Source organism: Equus asinus, chromosome 17 (genome assembly GCF_041296235.1).
Source record: "Equus asinus isolate D_3611 breed Donkey chromosome 17, EquAss-T2T_v2, whole genome shotgun sequence".
Taxonomy (NCBI): Eukaryota; Metazoa; Chordata; class Mammalia; order Perissodactyla; family Equidae; genus Equus; species Equus asinus.
The window spans coordinates 28816994-28833907 of record NC_091806.1 but is presented as its reverse complement, the minus strand read 5'-3'; the positions used below and the strand labels follow the sequence as shown (position 1 = coordinate 28833907).

Here is a 16914-nt window from a genome sequence, read left to right as displayed (position 1 = left end):
GATTTCAGTATTATTTATTTTCTCATATATGTTTATACATTTCACCAAAACACTGCTTAAGCTGAAAGCCACTAATTTTTCTATTTTTTCTCATTCAGTCTGCAATGTTTTTCTATTTTCCTAATGACTTCTTAACTTCTGGGTTGTTTAGCAGAGAGTCCTTCATTACCTTATATTTGACCTTTAAAAACTTATTTCACTGTTACGTATTTGTAGTTTATTTTTATTGTAAGAGAACACAGACTTATGATTTTAACCTTGAAATTATATTGACTAGTTTTTTTCAAGGTTCATTGAGATATAATTGACATATAGGATTGTGTAGCTTTAAGGTGTACAACATGATGATTTCATACATCTATATATTGTGAAATGATTATCACAATAACGTTAGTTAACAAATCTATCATCTCACATAATAACAGTTTTTCATTCTCTTAGAAGTCGCCAACTTATTTAAGATCCACTCGCTTATCACTTGTTAGAGCACAAAAGTATTTTAACTATAATCACCATGTGGTAAATTAGACCTGCAGAAATTATTCATATTATAATTGGAAGTTTATACCCTTTGATGAACATTTCCCCATTTTCCTAGCCCCTACCTATCATCATTCTATAATCTGATTCATCAAGTTCAGCTTTTTAGAGTCCACATAAAAGTGATATCATACAGTATTAGTCATTTTTTTTTTTAAAGATTTTATTATTTCCTTTTTCTCCCCAAAGACCCCCGGTACACAGTTGTATATTCTTCGTTGTGGGTTCTTCTAGTTGTGGCATGTGGGACGCTGCCTCAGCGTGGTCTGATGAGCAGTGCCATGTCCGCGCCCAGGATTCGAACCAACGAAACACTGGGCTGCCTGCAGCGGAGCGCGCGAACTTAACCACTCGGCCACGGGGCCAGCCCCACAGTATTAGTCTTTTTGTTCCTTCCCAAAGAAAGATAAAAGTAAAAACTGACTATTAAAAGGAAGCGAAATACTAAAATATCAACATTAAGTTATATTGTGCAATTAAAAAGAAGCCAATTTCAAAGAGTGTTAACCAATTTGGAATATTCTTATAATACTATTCAGTTTTAAAACACTAAAACCTAATATTCATGCATACTTGAGGAGCTGTTATGTAAAATTGTTTGTGGGCAGACAAGAACTGAAAGGTAATATGTAAAAGTATATAACAATCATTAATTATGTAGTAGGGAAAATGATATAAAACTCTTCTGTAACAAGAGTATACTAAACCAGAAGTGAGTATTCTCTATTAAGAAGAGATAATGTTTTGATTAAAGGAAGCTAATGAAACAAGTCATAGAGTAATTAAAACATGTAAAGTATTAAGTTCTTTCTTGAAAAAAGAGCACATATGCTTTTATAGTCAAGAGAAGTAGAATAAAATATACACCAATGTGCAGTGAGAAAATCTTTGAAATTAGAGATGTGAGTTTCTTTTTCATTAAAGGAAACTGTGTAATATATTGAATTAAAGTAAATCATTTTCATATTGAGGAAATATATTTTAAAGCACTTCACTTTGCTGGTAAGAGTAGCTAAGCAATGCTCAATATTGATGACCTAGGAAGTGAAAGGAAGAACATCTTCTAATTAATCAAGTGGAAATGAGTTCTTGAGTAGGACTAAAAACATGACATTGCATAATGATAAACAGCTATCTTCTGTTGTATTTCCTATCAACCATCATTTCCACACAGCTTTTCCATTCATTTTTTTCATTAGACTCTCAATTAATCCCTAGTTACGCACATATGTAAAAAAATATTGTTATCCCAAAGAATTGCATTCATGTAACACCAACAAGGGATACTTTTTATTGTTTATGAGGCTTTTATGTTTTTTATCATTGGGAGACTGTCAAAATAGAACTTTTTTCCATTGAACTAAGGTTTCTCATAAACACTCTTCTCAAAGCCTGTTTCACATCGTTGTTCCCCAGGCTGTAGATAAATGGATTCAGGGTGGAACTCACAAAAATACAAAACATGTGCACAATTTTCCTTGTTCAACAGTCTGCTCATTTGCTGGTCTCATTTACATGCAGCACAAAACACAATGAAGGCCATCGGGGGGGCTACAGGTGAAGTCTTTGTATTGCCATTCACTGCAATATGTCTTCATAAGTGTGATGTAAATGAAAATGTAGCAGATGAGAATGATAAGTAGGGAACTTTTGAGTTGAATCTTTGTAGACACAAAGAGGGCAGTTTGCTTCATGAAAGTGTCATAAATTGTCAACATTTAGAGAGATAGGCAAGAACAGTAGAAATGATTGTTGGTGTTGGGTCCATAAAAGGACAAGTGAGAGGTCAATATTACCTGCATTGTGCCCACTGTAGAACCTCAGAAGTAGAGGAAAGAGACCAGGCAGATGCAATGTGGCCTGGACATTTTGCTGTTGCAATGCAAGGGATTGCAGATTTCCACGTACCGTTCATAGGCCATGGCACCGTGCATGTAATATTCACCAAGAACAGACTCATGAAGACTCACTGAGAAAACTTGCAAGTATTCCCTTGTCCACTCCTATTTACTACTTAAATCTCTTCATCCAACTACTTCTCCTCCTTCTGCTGCTTTGAGCATTCATTTTCTTCTTCATCTTTTTTTTTTTTTTTTTTTTGTCCAAGCTTCCTTGATAGTGGAAACAAAAAAAGGAGAAGAGATTAATCAGGTTTCTGTCTGGATTCCACCATTGATGTAATTGTTAAAAATTTTCTAGGTGAAGAAACGGTTTGAAGAATTAGGTTCCAATGCTTTGCTTTTGACCTGCTTTAATTTAAGTATGGGAAGAGGCCTGATATCGTACCTCTGTTGTCATTTTTTATTAGCACCTTATTATCAAACATCTAGTGAATAATTTGATCAAGTTGACTCTGAGGAAAGTAAAACTTACCTTTAATCCAAATTTATAAAGAAAATTTACTTACAATAAAATGTAAAAATTCTAATACACTTTGACTAATATGCACAGCCATGCAATCATAATTCTAGTTTTCAAGGGGACTATGTAGGTGGAGGGAGAGGTAGGAATAAGGCATACAAAAATGCCACAAAGCTCACTCTTTAACAAGATTCTGGCTTTTTTACTTGAATAAATGGAATCAATTTTCCTAGAATTGTTGCAAGCCTTTGGTAAATATCCAGAGTTCTCAAGAGTTGATTGTGACAACTTTTGCCAGTGTTCTTGTTGCTTTTATGGAGGAACTGGTTTGGGGAGATCATCACTCTGCCCTTCAGGAAGTTAATCTCGCTCTCTGTATATGATGTTTTTGAGATTCATTTAAGTTGTGTTAGTAGTTTGTTCAATTTTATCACTGACTCGTATTCCATTATCTGGGTCTATCACAATTTGTTTATATATGCATCTGCTGATAGATATTTGAGTTTCTTTATGGATGTAGGTCTTCTTTTCTCTTGGATAAATATGTAATACTTGCTGTGCCATAGTTTTATAAGGCTCTTAACTTTATAAGAAATTTTATAAGGAACAACCAGTTTTCCAAAGTAGTTGAATTATTTTATACCCCATCAAGTGATATATTATGAAAGTTACAATTACTTCACATTGTCATTATCTATATTTTTCTTGTTAATCTTTGCAATTATCACCATTAATGTGAATATAAAGCATTATCTTTGTTGTAGTTATAATTTCCATTTTCTTGACAATTATAGATGTTGACATTCTTTTCATGTGGTTATTGACTATTCACTTATTTTATGAACTTTCTGTTCACCTCTTATACTTTTTTTTTTAGTTAGGATGGTTATATTTTGACCAGTTTATTGTTGAGAATCTTCATGTATTCTGAATACAAGTCCTTGTCAGAATTATGGAATGTGAGCATCATTTTTCCTAGTCTATGGCTTTCCTAGTCTTTCTGCTCCTCAAATCTCTCATCTATTGTACCTTCTTACTCCTCACTTTCATTAGATGACTTCATTTCAGTGGTTATAGAGAAAAATGTAAGCTTTCTGATTGGAATTTCAATTGCTCTTTACTATATTAAAATTATAAAACTTATATACACATATTTTCCTCCTTCCATGGTGTTAAAACTGATGGTTAAATTCTTTATATGTGCTGAAGATCTCATAAACAGTACCAAGCTGTTTATAGAGAAGTTAGGTAGGGACATTGGCCTCAAAGGAGAATCTAGTTCCCAAAGCATCAAATTAAGTTTATGCCCCTGAGGAGCAAGGAGTATTTAATTGGTTTTTTTTTAGAATTATTTAAAAAATACTCCAGAGAATATACTTAAACACATTATAAATCTTCCCACTGTGTTTTTATTTATTCATTTTTTTGAGGAAGATTAGCCCTGAGCTAACATCTGCTTCCAATCCTCCTCTTTTTGCTGAGGAAGACTGGCCCTGAGCTAACATCCGTGCCCATCTTCCTCTACTTTATATGTGGGACGCCTGCCACAGCATGGCTTGACAAGCTGTGTGTAGGTCCACACCAGGGATCCAAACCAGCAAACCCCAAGCCGCAGAAACAGAATGTGTGAACTTACCCACTGCCCCACCAGGCGAGCCCCCCACTGTGTTTTTATAAAGTATGGTAAGTCAGCTTTTACAGGTAGGTCATTTTCTACATTTCTTCACAAAAATATGTTTTGTTCTTTTGTGTGTAGATTAGTATGCCCTAAATGTTGGGGAAAATTGCCTCTAAAGCATCCTAGCTTTACTTTCTTCCTAATACTTGCTTCTAACTGACATTATATTATACATCTTTACCTATGTGTTTAGTATCCGTTCCTCCTCCTACCATACGTGCTCCATGAGGATGGGGAATTTGTTCACTGCTGTAGCCCTAGAATGGAAAAATATTGAACTTTGAAGTTTGCATGAAAAAATGAGTGGGGAAATTTACAAACCAGAGAGAACAATTTTTCATTCTGTACCTTCTGAGCCATATATTAAGAGCTAAATTTCACTAATCCAATGACCTCTTTATGAAATTAAGTCAGGCTACTATGGGTTTCCAGTGAAAATACTGTACAGAACATTTATCTTTTATTTTATACCTGAAACAATAGGATATCACAGCTGAAGGGACCCTAGAAACCCAACTTCCTTCACTTGTCCATTTGAATGATGCTGACGACTTGCTGCTTTTCATATGAGACTTGCACTGTTTTGGCTTTTTTTCCCAAAACTTTTGAACAAAATATCAAATATGAAGCTTCCTAATAAGACAGTATAAACGTGTGAATATGTATACATATAATATGCAATATTATTGTATACTTTAAATTAATTAATATAAATAAAATTATATATAAATACATAGTTATAAATATATGAGAGAGAGAGTGTGTGTGCACATTTGAGAGATATATATAGAGAGAAACAACAGAGATATTGGGTGAATATATTTACATAGACATCCTGATGTGTTTGTTGATAGGAGAATAGCAATTTCCTCATACATGAATAGATCAATGTATAAGTGATAAAACCGTTGGAATAAAATAATAAAAGCAGAATCTGGAACGGAAAGAATTCCTTACTTTGTCACTTTTAATTTTCAAGGGATAAGAAAATGTCTTCTCAAAACCACACTGTAGTGATGGAATTCATTCTCCTGGGACTCACAGATGATCCAATGCTAGAGAAAGTCCTGTTTGTGGTGTTTCTGGTGATCTACCTAATCATGCTGGCAGGGAATCTGTGCATGATTGTGCTGATCAAGATTAATTCCCACCTCCAAACTCCCATGTATTTCTTCCTTAGCCACCTCTTCTTTGTAGACATTTGTTATTCCTCCAACATTACTCCAAACATGCTGTACAATTTCCTCTCAGACCAGAAGACCATCTCTTATGCTGGATGCTTCACGCAGTGTCTTCTCTTCATTGCCTTGGTTATCACTGAGTTTTATATCCTTGCTTCGATGGCATTGGATCGCTATGTAACCATTTGCAGCCCTTTACATTGCAGTACCAGAATGTCCAAGAACATTTGTGTGTGTCTAGTCACAGTCCCTTACACTTTTGGTTTCCTCAATGGACTCTCTCAGACACTGCTGACTTTTCACTTATCTTTCTGTGGCTCCCTTGAAATCAATCGTTTCTACTGTACTGACCCTTCTCTTTTAATGTCGGCCTGCTCTGACACTTATGTCAAAAACATGGCAATGTTTATAGTTGCTGGCTTTACTCTCTTAAGCTCCCTCTTCATCATTCGTCTGTCCTATGTTTTCATCATTGCATCCATCCTGAGAATCCATTCAGCTGAAGGCAGAAACAAAGACTTTTCTACTTGTGGTTCCCATCTGACAACAGTCACCATCTGAGAAGTCTGTAGAGGAGTCCAAAATAGTTACAGTGTTTTATGCTTTTTTGAGCCCGATGCTAAACCCATGGATCTACAGCCTAAGGAACAAGGACGTGATCCAGGTCATGCAGTAAATGATTAAGGGAAATCTCTTTCATAAAATTGCATTTTAAGCATCTGTTCATTTGTAATTACTAAGTGTCTGTGATGTCAAAGTGACTCCCTTCACAGGACAAACCTACTACTCTGTAGTCATGATTTATTTATCTTCATGAGCTGTCAATGACATTAGCTAAATTCTCCTCAAAATTAATATCTTCAAGACAGCTTGTTTTAATACACACTGAAATGTTGTAATCAAGAAATATTTTCTTTAGCAGAGAACCTCTAAAAATAAATTGGGCAGTATCCAATAATTCCATATGATACTTTAATATCTTTACTTACTTGAGGGTAAACATTGCATTTAATTCTAACAGGAACACTGGAAATCCATCTTTTCTGAATTATATGGTCTACAGTGCCAAAGAGAGGTTCAAAATAGGATAGTTATTTTTACACTTTTTTTAACTTATGAAATTATTTCTTCTTTACTGTGTGGTATAGAACAATGGCTCTGGTGCCTGACTAATTGCTAGAATCGCCTTAGGGAAATTTTAAATATATAAATCACACATAGGTTAAATTTTCTGTAAATGTTTCCCCAACTCAAATCATACACATCCTGAAAATTTTTTGTCCATTTGTAAATACTGGTCATGCTCCTCAATTTTGAAAATAAACCCTCAATGTCTGCTTATGAGTTTCCAGGAATATAGATCCAATTCAATCACAGTGTAGTATAAAGGATTCTAGATATATTTTTTATGTAGTAGCACTGACTTAGGTCTAATTTATTGAGTTAATAGAGTCTATCAAGAGGCTTCTGGGGGCCCAAGTATGCCCTGAAACAGTATACCAATAAGTAGGTGCTTACATATCTTTCTGGAGGAGAACACTCAATTCGTTATTCTCCAGAGAAGTCTGTTCTGGTAGTTCTCAAAAGTTCTGTTGAGAAAATCATCAGTAAAGAATGTTATACAAAGAGATACATAATTCATCCACACTACTTGATGCATTATTAGTCAACTTTCTTTAAACTGTCTTAAATGTTTGGTGAACTAACATTGAGCACTTTGATTTTAACATTTAACACAACAATAAATGTTCATATGAAAGCAACTGCTATATTTACTCTAACGCATTCATATCATGTTCCAGAAAGTCGCTTAGATGACCTGCAGTTTTAGAAAATTAGACTCCATTCTTAAGTCTCAGGTGATTGAGTAAGGCTGATTCTATACAACATGTTCACTATAAACAACTAAAAATATAGACAGTTCTGATAAGTAACATTTATCAGTGATATGTCCTAAGCCAACAGAAACTTCTGTTTGAATTTTGTTATATTTTTCCTGAATAAATTGGTAAACATTTATATTCTTATAATTCCTAAAGCAAAATTGGAATCATTTGCCATATTCAAGTATGAACATTGATTTTTCACTTGGGAGTATAATCTTTGTATTTTCATATAGACAAAAAATTTTTAGTGAACGTTATTTTTAATGTAGTATAATACATGAAATTAAATCATACTTGAATTTAATTACAAACATATTACGTTATCAATTGTAGAAAAACAAGTTGAAAAACACTGAAAGATTTTTAACTTTTGGAATTAAATACAGTTTCAATTTTGAAATAAAAGTAAAATTTACTTGCAATCTCCTATTAAAAGAGAGTTACTCTTTGCATTTGGTTTATTTTTTTCTGCTTACTTTATCTTGCAGACCATCATTCCATCATATCGATGTATCCTATCGTTGTTATGATTGACTCAAATCTCTATGTACGTATCATTCTGGTCATTTCTCTGGGATAGATTCCTAAACATGGAATTGCTGACTTAAGTGCTTTGAATATTTTTTAAAGCCCTTGCTAAATTTTTCTAACAGTAAATTTTTCTCCAGAAAGCATGAACCATTTACACTTATGATAAAGAGCATTTGAAAGTAACCATTACACTGTACTTTTGTAAACATTAAGAAATATCATTTAAGATTATTTGCTTCTTTGTTGTCTCAACTGAAATTCTTAGGAAAGGTTTCTATTTTAATTTGAACAGAAAAAGAATTGAAATATGTATCTAACGAAGGATACACACAAGCTTGATGATTGCTGTTCATGTTGTTTCTGATAATTCTTCACATGAAGAAGATTTACATTTTTATTCGGAAAATTATTCTCTCTTTTTGTTTTGTTTTGTGGCTTTTGTCCATATTAAAATTAAATAAACAAGCATGTATATTATGTTATTGATTTTTCATGTCCATATACTATAGGGATATCTTGAGTTATTCTAGATACAATTTTGTTGTATGTTGTAGTGCTGTATATTACGTTTTCCCTCACAATTCAACCCATTTCCTTCTATTACTTATTAAGTAGCCCTTTACTTTTCATTACTTTGTGATATCATCTTCATTGTACACTAAATGCATCAATTTCTGTTGTTTTCTTTGGCCCAGCTATATATGTATTTTAAGCCAAATTCTTATAATTAATGTAGATTTTAAATATTTCAATTTCTACCAGAGAAATTCCATCTTCATTATTTTTCCCTTTTGAATTTATCTTAGGAGAATGCAAATCAGATGCTTCTAGCTATCCACTATTTTCAACCTAGAAATTATGCACACAATAGTTCAATTTATGAAGTATATACACAAGTATAAAAATATCAAATTTACCTACACACAATACATAGCCATAGTAAATTATTTGAAAAATATGGAATGATATTTTAGCAATAATCATATTGTTATAGCTTGGTTCCCAGATCCAGCAAGGAGCTGTGTGACGTGGAGGCCATAGAGAGCACTGTTTAGGGATGAAAGTTTATAGATGAGTTAATTGTTTTACTAGAAAGACAAAGAGGTGTTGGTGGCTTATAAATGAGAAGAGAAGCACACAACTTTGGCACATTAGTGTTGTTTCTTTATTAACGGTTTTACACAAACATTTATTTTTACACAATACCAGTATGTCTATATGCAATATTTTTCAACCAAGATATCTAAATACAGTATCTTATCCCTAACTGGATTTTTTTTTTTTTGCCAACAGCTATCCCCCAAAAGAAGTGATATGCCCACACATAATCCCTCAACTGTGAGTCATTCAATCATGAAAACAATTCTGTTGATCGAATTAAAATGAATATTAAATATTTCAATAATCAGAAGAAAATGTCTCTGAGCTTAATAGCAGAGGGAGAAATTCAAAATAGAAAAGTTACTTCATTTTGACCATAAAATAATTTAAAATTAAGCAGCACCTAACAATCTGACAAAGATATTGCCACACAAATAAAATGATAGTATTAAGGTACGGTAAGTTTATAGAAATCACTTCAAGCGTTAAACACCAACATATAAATACATTTCAAAGGTTATGAACTGAAAATTAATAAAAATGTAAAAATGCTAAAATTGATGAATAAAAATTTTAGTAATCAAAAATATGAATTGATACTTTTTGTAGTATCTATATTTAAGAGAGTTCAAAAAAGACTGACACTTTTATACGTTGATGTTAGAAAAATAAAAATACACAGTTTCTCTGGAAATTATTTTCACTTTGTGCTTTTAAGAGTATAAAATATGCACTTTTATTCAGCAATTCCAAATTTAAGAATGTGCTGAAGGCATAATACGAAATTTTGGAGAAAATTTTCGTAGTAAGATTTATTTTATAATTGAGAAAAGGGAAACAAGTGATATATTAACACAAGCAGCCCTCATTTTGCATGGTACTGGTAATCTGGAACCTGTACAGACTGGGGAAATGTGATCTTGCTTTGCATGGCTCCCAGTTACCACAGCACTGTGCAAAGTGCGGACTTCCTGCATTTAAATAACTGGTTAGGCACAGGCAATATGCTGGCTGTAAGTAACTAGATTCCCTGAAGGGTGTATGGGCTGTGACCATAAGGAGAGTGTGACTATCGCATGACAGATTTTTTGCATTAGCATGTTATACAGACGTTAAAATGAAGGAGTTCTCAGTTAAAGAAAGGGCAAATCATTTTGTACAGCTTTTTATGAGAAAGAAAGGATACAACAATATATATATTATGATAACTTGGTAAAATACCAGGATTAAGGAAAAGTAAAGCTTATTCTTTATATCCATGTAACAATCTTCCATGACAAATATTTACTGCTTTCATAAGCAAGAAACAAACAAAAAAGTGCATATTTTCAATATCAACCAGATCCCAAGATACGAAATTAAAAGACCTTTATTTACCAATGTTGGAATTGGAATTTGAAAGTGGGAAAAAGCAGGGATTCAAAACCTGTTCTACAACAGTGGTTAACAGGATGGTCATCCAGCTTTCTTCTAAATCAAGCTTCTGTTATTTTTCTCCTTAAAAATATTGTGCTTCTGAGTAGGTTGCTGTCTTCACTGGTAAACAAAGCTATTCTTCACTGTTTGTTAGTAAGGAGGGATAGTGCAAGTGAATATCAACATCTCTATCTACTCTGTTTTGATCTAGATGCTAAAGTCTTCTTTTACTCAAGAAGTTTCCTTCTCAAGGGAAATCTCCTTCAAATAAAGGGTTTTTGTCTGGGGCCAGCCTGGTGGCACAGCGACTAAATGCACACATTCCACTTCAGCAGCTCAGGGTTAGCAGGGTTGGATCTCGGGTGCGGACATGGCACCGCTTGGCAAGCCATGCTGTGGTAGGCGTCTCACATATAAAGTAGAGGAAGATGGGCATGGATGTTAGCTCAGGGCCAGTCTTCCTCAGCAAAATGAGGAGGATTGGAAGCAGTTAGCTCAGAGTTAATCTTCCTCAAAAAAATAAAAAGGGTTTTTTCATCTTCTTCTTAAACTTAAACATCACCAACATAGTAACTAGTATACTATGAAATTTAGATAAAGTAAAATCAATTAATGTTGAATACCAATAAATTGTATCTGACACATGAATATTGTCTTTATTGAATTTATATCTACTACATTCACACATAAACACAATAAAGTGAACTCTCCTAGGGCTTTTGAGTATGCAGGGAAACTAGTATACTTGTTTGCTGGTGGTGATTTCACACATCACTGCATCCAAAAAGAAAGAAATATAAAAAGAAGTAAAAATAAAACTGTGGAGATCTGTCTTAATACAATAGCTGATCAGAAAAAATGACTTACATGTATAAAGATTTTCCTAAAGAGGGAAAAATAAAAACTCCCTGAATATTAGGGTAATGATGTAGTAAAATGTTTCATATCAATGTTATGCCATGCTCTTAAATAAAGACCAGTTTCAAATAGTATCAAACAATCTAGAATATGCTTATGCTACTATTTAGTTGTAAAACACTGAAACCAAATTTTCATGCATATTAGAGTAGTGGTTATTTTTAAATAGTTTGTGAGTAGACACAAAACCAAAGGTAATACATGAAATTACAGGACAACTAATTTTAATATCGTAGGGACACAATGATATGAACTTCGTATGTAAGAAATGAATCAGGAATGGTTTTCTCCAATTAATAAGAGTGTCTGTTTTTATTAAAGGAAACTAATGAAACACATCTTTTGGGTTATTAAAATGTAAAATATCAGGGTTTTTGTTGAAAAAATTAAACGCTTATGTTTTTATTTTCTTTTGAGTTTCTTATTTTTAATTTTTGTTTTATAATAATAACATTGGATTATAACATTATATAACTTTCAGATGTACATCATAATATATTTCTAATTCTGTGTAGATCACATCATGTTCACCCCCACAAAGACTAGTTATAATCCATCACCACACATGTGGAAACAGATATGTTTTTATATTCAAGAGAAGTAGACACAAAAATGCACCAAAAGGGTATTGAGAACAAACATCTGAAATTAGAGATATGAGATTCTTTTTGGAAGATAATCAGCTTTCATTACAGGAAACTATGTAATATATTGTATGAAAGTAAATCATTTTCCTATTGAGGAAATATGATGTAAAGCATTTTCTTTACTGATAGGATGACTCAGTGATTCTCAATACTGATGACCTAGGAAGTGAAAGGAAGAATTTATCTGCTAACTAATCAAGTAGAAATGAGTTCTTGAATAAGACTAAAAACATAACCCTGCTTAATCATAAACAGCTGATATCTGTTCTTGTTTCCTATCAATCATCATTTCCAAACAAGTTTTCCATTCATTGTTTCCACTATATCCTCACTTGATCCCAAGCTATGCATACATAAAACATATTATTGTTATTCCAGAGATTGGCATTCAAGCACCACCAACAAGAGATACCCTTGATTGTTTTTGAGATTCTTTTTTCTATTTTTCATTGGGAGACTGTCAAAATGGAACTTTTCTCCTTTATCCTAAGGTTTCTCATAAACACTCTTCTCAAAGCCTCTTTCACATCCTTGTTCCTCAGACTATAGATAAATGGATTCAGCATGGGGCTGACAAAAATGCAAAACACGGCCACAATTTTCCCTTGTTCAATAGACTGCTCATTTGCTGGTCTCAGATACATGCAGAATAGGGACCCATAGAACATAGTGACAGCTGTCAGGTGAGAGCCACAGGTGGAGAAGGCTTTACACTGCCCTTCACTGGAACGAATCCTCATAATGGTGAGGAAAATGAAAACATAAGAGATGATGATGATGAGTAGGGAACCGGTGAGGTTAATCCCTGCAGATACAAACAGGGCAGTTTGCTTTATGTAAGTGTCAGAACATGTCAACATTAAGAGGGGTGGGTCAGCACAGTAGAAATGATTGATAGTGTTGGGTCCACAAAAGGACAAACGCGAGGTCAATATTACCTGCATTGTGCCGACCATGGAACCCCAGAAACAGGGAAAAGTGACCAGGCAGATACTAAGTGGCCTGGACATTCTGCTGTTGTAATGCAGGGGATTGCAGATTGCCATGTACCTGTCATAGGCCATGGCACCAAGCATGTAATATTCAGTAAGGAGCAGAGTCACAAAAACAAAACATTGGATCAAACACCCCGTGTAGGAAATAGTTTTCTTCTCAGATAAGAAATTAACAAGCATCTGAGGAGAGATGTTTGTAGAATAAAAAAATCCACGCATGCTAAATGGGTGAGGAAAAAGTACATGGGGGTTTGCAGCCTGGGATTAATTCTGATTAATAAAATCAATCCAAAGTTCCTGATCATAGTGATGAGGTAAATCAGGAGAAAGACCCGGAAAAGGATGGGCTGCAGCTCTCATTGACTGGTCAATCCCAGTAGAATGAACTCTGTTGCCTCAGTGCCATTGTGTTGGGGAACATTCTCCATCTTCATTTTCTCTAATAAGAGAAGAGTAAATGTTCAGATATAAAGAGAGAAATAAATTACATGCAATGCATGAATAGACAAAATAAATCTGCACTTAAAGAAACTGGTTTTGAAAAGAGTGGTTTAAATCAGTTGCCATTTCCCTCAGAGATGGAAGAGTTTCAATGAATTCCTTCAGGTGGTTAGTCATGCTGATTAAAGTGGACATTGTATTGGAAAACATATTTTGAAGCTTATGCACTGCACTTTGCTGGCTGCTTTGCAACCCCCACCTTAACTTGGCTAGCACAATGGAATTTGACTTAGCTCACTGATGTCTCTAAACAGGCTATGGAATCAAAACTCCTCATCCTCAAACATGGCTACCACTGTAGTGGATCATGGCATAAATGTTTGACCAGGGAATGAAGAGAATGAATGACTCTCTGTAGACTTGTTCTATCACTGTCAGGTGAGCCAAAAATTCTGTAATTGGAGTAACACATAATTATTGAGAGCCCATTGTATGTTTATTTGGGTTCAGTTTCTACCTCATTTCTTACTTACTTTCCAATAGCAATGAACCTCTCCTGGTCCCTTGGAGTTCTGTCCATCCCATCTCCTTTGTTTCAAATAACCACCTGGTAGTCTGGGTTGTTTCTTCACTTAATATGCCCTTTTATCTCATTAATCTCTTTGTATTGCACAATGTCCCAAATTATTTTATCTTTCATACATATTTCATACTCTTATTTCAATTTATCTCATACCCTTGACTTAACATCTTTAATCTAAACTACCAGGATGTCTTCTTTTCTCTACCTTTAAAATATTACACATTGCCTCAGAAAACATCTTGTCAGCATTTCCTCTGCTACCAGTCATATCTGAGACAAAATTATCTCTTGCCTCAGCTACTATAGTGATCTTCCTTCTTCCACACTTGAAATCTTCTGTCACCCAATGCAAGGCAGTGGTCTTTATAAACATAAATCACATCATGTTACTGACTTGGTGAAATAGTCCAAGATTTTCCACCACACTTGGGCTAAAATCTAAATTTATTAAGAAACATCACAGTGCCTTCAAGGACTTACGTGATGCCTTCCTATCTACCTCTACAAACCCTTTGACCACTTTGTCTTCAGTCCTTCTTCTCCTGCCACATTAACCTTATAACTGTTTCTTAAACATGCTAAGCATATTCCTACCTGGAGGCCTTTGCACATACTGGTCCCTCTACTTAGAATGTTCTCCCCTCAGACCTTTGAGTGATCCATTTTGTCACTTTATTTAGATCTCTTTTCTAATAGCATTTCCTTTGAAAGGCATTGCCTGACCATTTGTATAAATTAGCTTCATTCCAAATACCTTGTTAACCATGACAAGTTTTCTAGTTTTCTAGTTTTTCTAGTATCATTTATCACTTCTAAAATTATTATTTATATGAATAATTTTTATTTACATATTTTTTTCTGTCCCCTCTATTAGAATGTTAGACACACAGGGCAGCAAGTTTATTTGAGCCATATTCCCAGACCTTGGGCAAATGCTTGAATCATACTCAATCCACAGTATCCATTAGTTGAATAAATAAATCAAGGAAGTAAATTTGCCAACTCACATCAGTTGACTTTTCACCGAATGTAGATTTCTTACCTCCCTGATGTTACTAGTAGAGACTGAGTTAATACAATAAACTCTAGCTGGCATGTAAACAATGTACAGGAGGAGCACAATCAGGGGTCTGTTTTAAGAACACAAACTAATGAAAATGGTGCCTGACCTAAAACCTTGAAAATTGACATTTAAAATTTGCACGTTAGACTGATGGAAACAGGAGGAAAATTAACTGAGGACTGAAGAAATGAATCACCTTTAATCAATACAGCAAATTTTGAAAGGCTTGGAAGACAAAGAAAGCTAATACCTTTCAAAAATAACTCTATTGCTTTATTAAATCATATATTAACAAATCTCACACTTTCATCGGTGGTTATCAATTCTAGCTTCACATTAAGTTCATGTGAGGAATTTTTTAAATCACTGATATTTGGGTCCCAGCTCAATTCAGGTGGGGTACACATATTGGTATATTTTAACAATCTTTCTACATAATTTTAATACACAGCCAGGATTGAAGCACTGAATGAGATAATTGAAATATGTTTAAACCAAATAAAAGAGTTTTTATCACTTGGTTCTACCCTCTGATAGATTATACATTCCCCTTACAGTGGATCCTGAGATATTGCCACAAAGACCCTCTAAGTGTAGAACTTGCTGTCACTAATGTACACAAAGTTTTTCTCCATTAGTTTGAAGAAGGAAATACCCCAGCCTCTGACTTTGGCTCTTATAGTACTCTGTTGATTTTAGGAAGCTGGAAAAGAGAGAATCTTTCTGGGAATCTTCAAGATCATATCTCAAGTCTTCTTGCACTAAAGAAATAGAAGGAAAAGAAAGTAAACTTTCTTATTAAAGGTCACATATTCTGTTATTTATTACACAGAGTCCAGGGTTTAATTTCTGGGATTCAAAAAAAGAAACTCCAGTTGTGAAAGTAGATTTAGTATAGTTATATTTCAAGTTATAAGCTGAAGTGAGGGCGTGGAGAACAACTTGTGTGTCATCATTCTCACTAAAACATTCAGAGTTTTAAAAACGGCAGTACAGATCATTTGTGTTTAATGATGTCTGAGACTTTTTAAGTCTTATTTCATGTGGCATAGCCTACAACGACATGAACTTCCACTAGATGGATGCTTTCCAAATTGTTGAGACCGTCTTCTTCACTCAGCCCTTCTCTCTCATTTCAAGCAGAAAGTGAGTGAATAAATGGAAGAAATAAAGATATTCCAAAAGAAGATTTTAATTAAATGTATAAAATCATTACAAATCAAATAATAGAATTTTTTAAAACAGTCACAATTATGCTTAGTGTAAGTAAGAATTAAAGATCTATATTCAATGCAGGGGAAAGAAAACCAAAAATCTTTAAGCCCTATGAAATGTTTTCTGAAAACTTAGGCCAGATGGGATGGCTAAGCTGAAAAGTCAATAAAATCCATAGAAATGTTGGGAAAAGACACAAACACAGTAGAGAAAAGTGTATTCCTCTTGACTAAAACAATATAAACTTGTTTTGGTCATCCTGGATACAGCAATGCCATCATATTTCAGTGCAAAACTTAACTGGGAAAGCTTAAGAAAAGCCCTTCAGATGAGGAAGGAATGATATTCACATTTATTT

The 16914-nt window shown here is 34.0% G+C and overlaps 2 pseudogenes; one reads left to right on the top strand and one right to left on the bottom strand.

Moving 5' to 3' along the window:
* Nucleotides 1-5568: 5568 nt before the first annotated feature.
* On the top strand, nucleotides 5569-6475 carry LOC106832567 (olfactory receptor 5M1-like; annotated as a pseudogene).
* A 6230-nt stretch (nucleotides 6476-12705) lies between these two features.
* On the bottom strand, nucleotides 12706-13682 carry LOC139040612 (olfactory receptor 5M5-like; annotated as a pseudogene).
* Between the last annotated feature and the right edge of the window lie 3232 nt (nucleotides 13683-16914).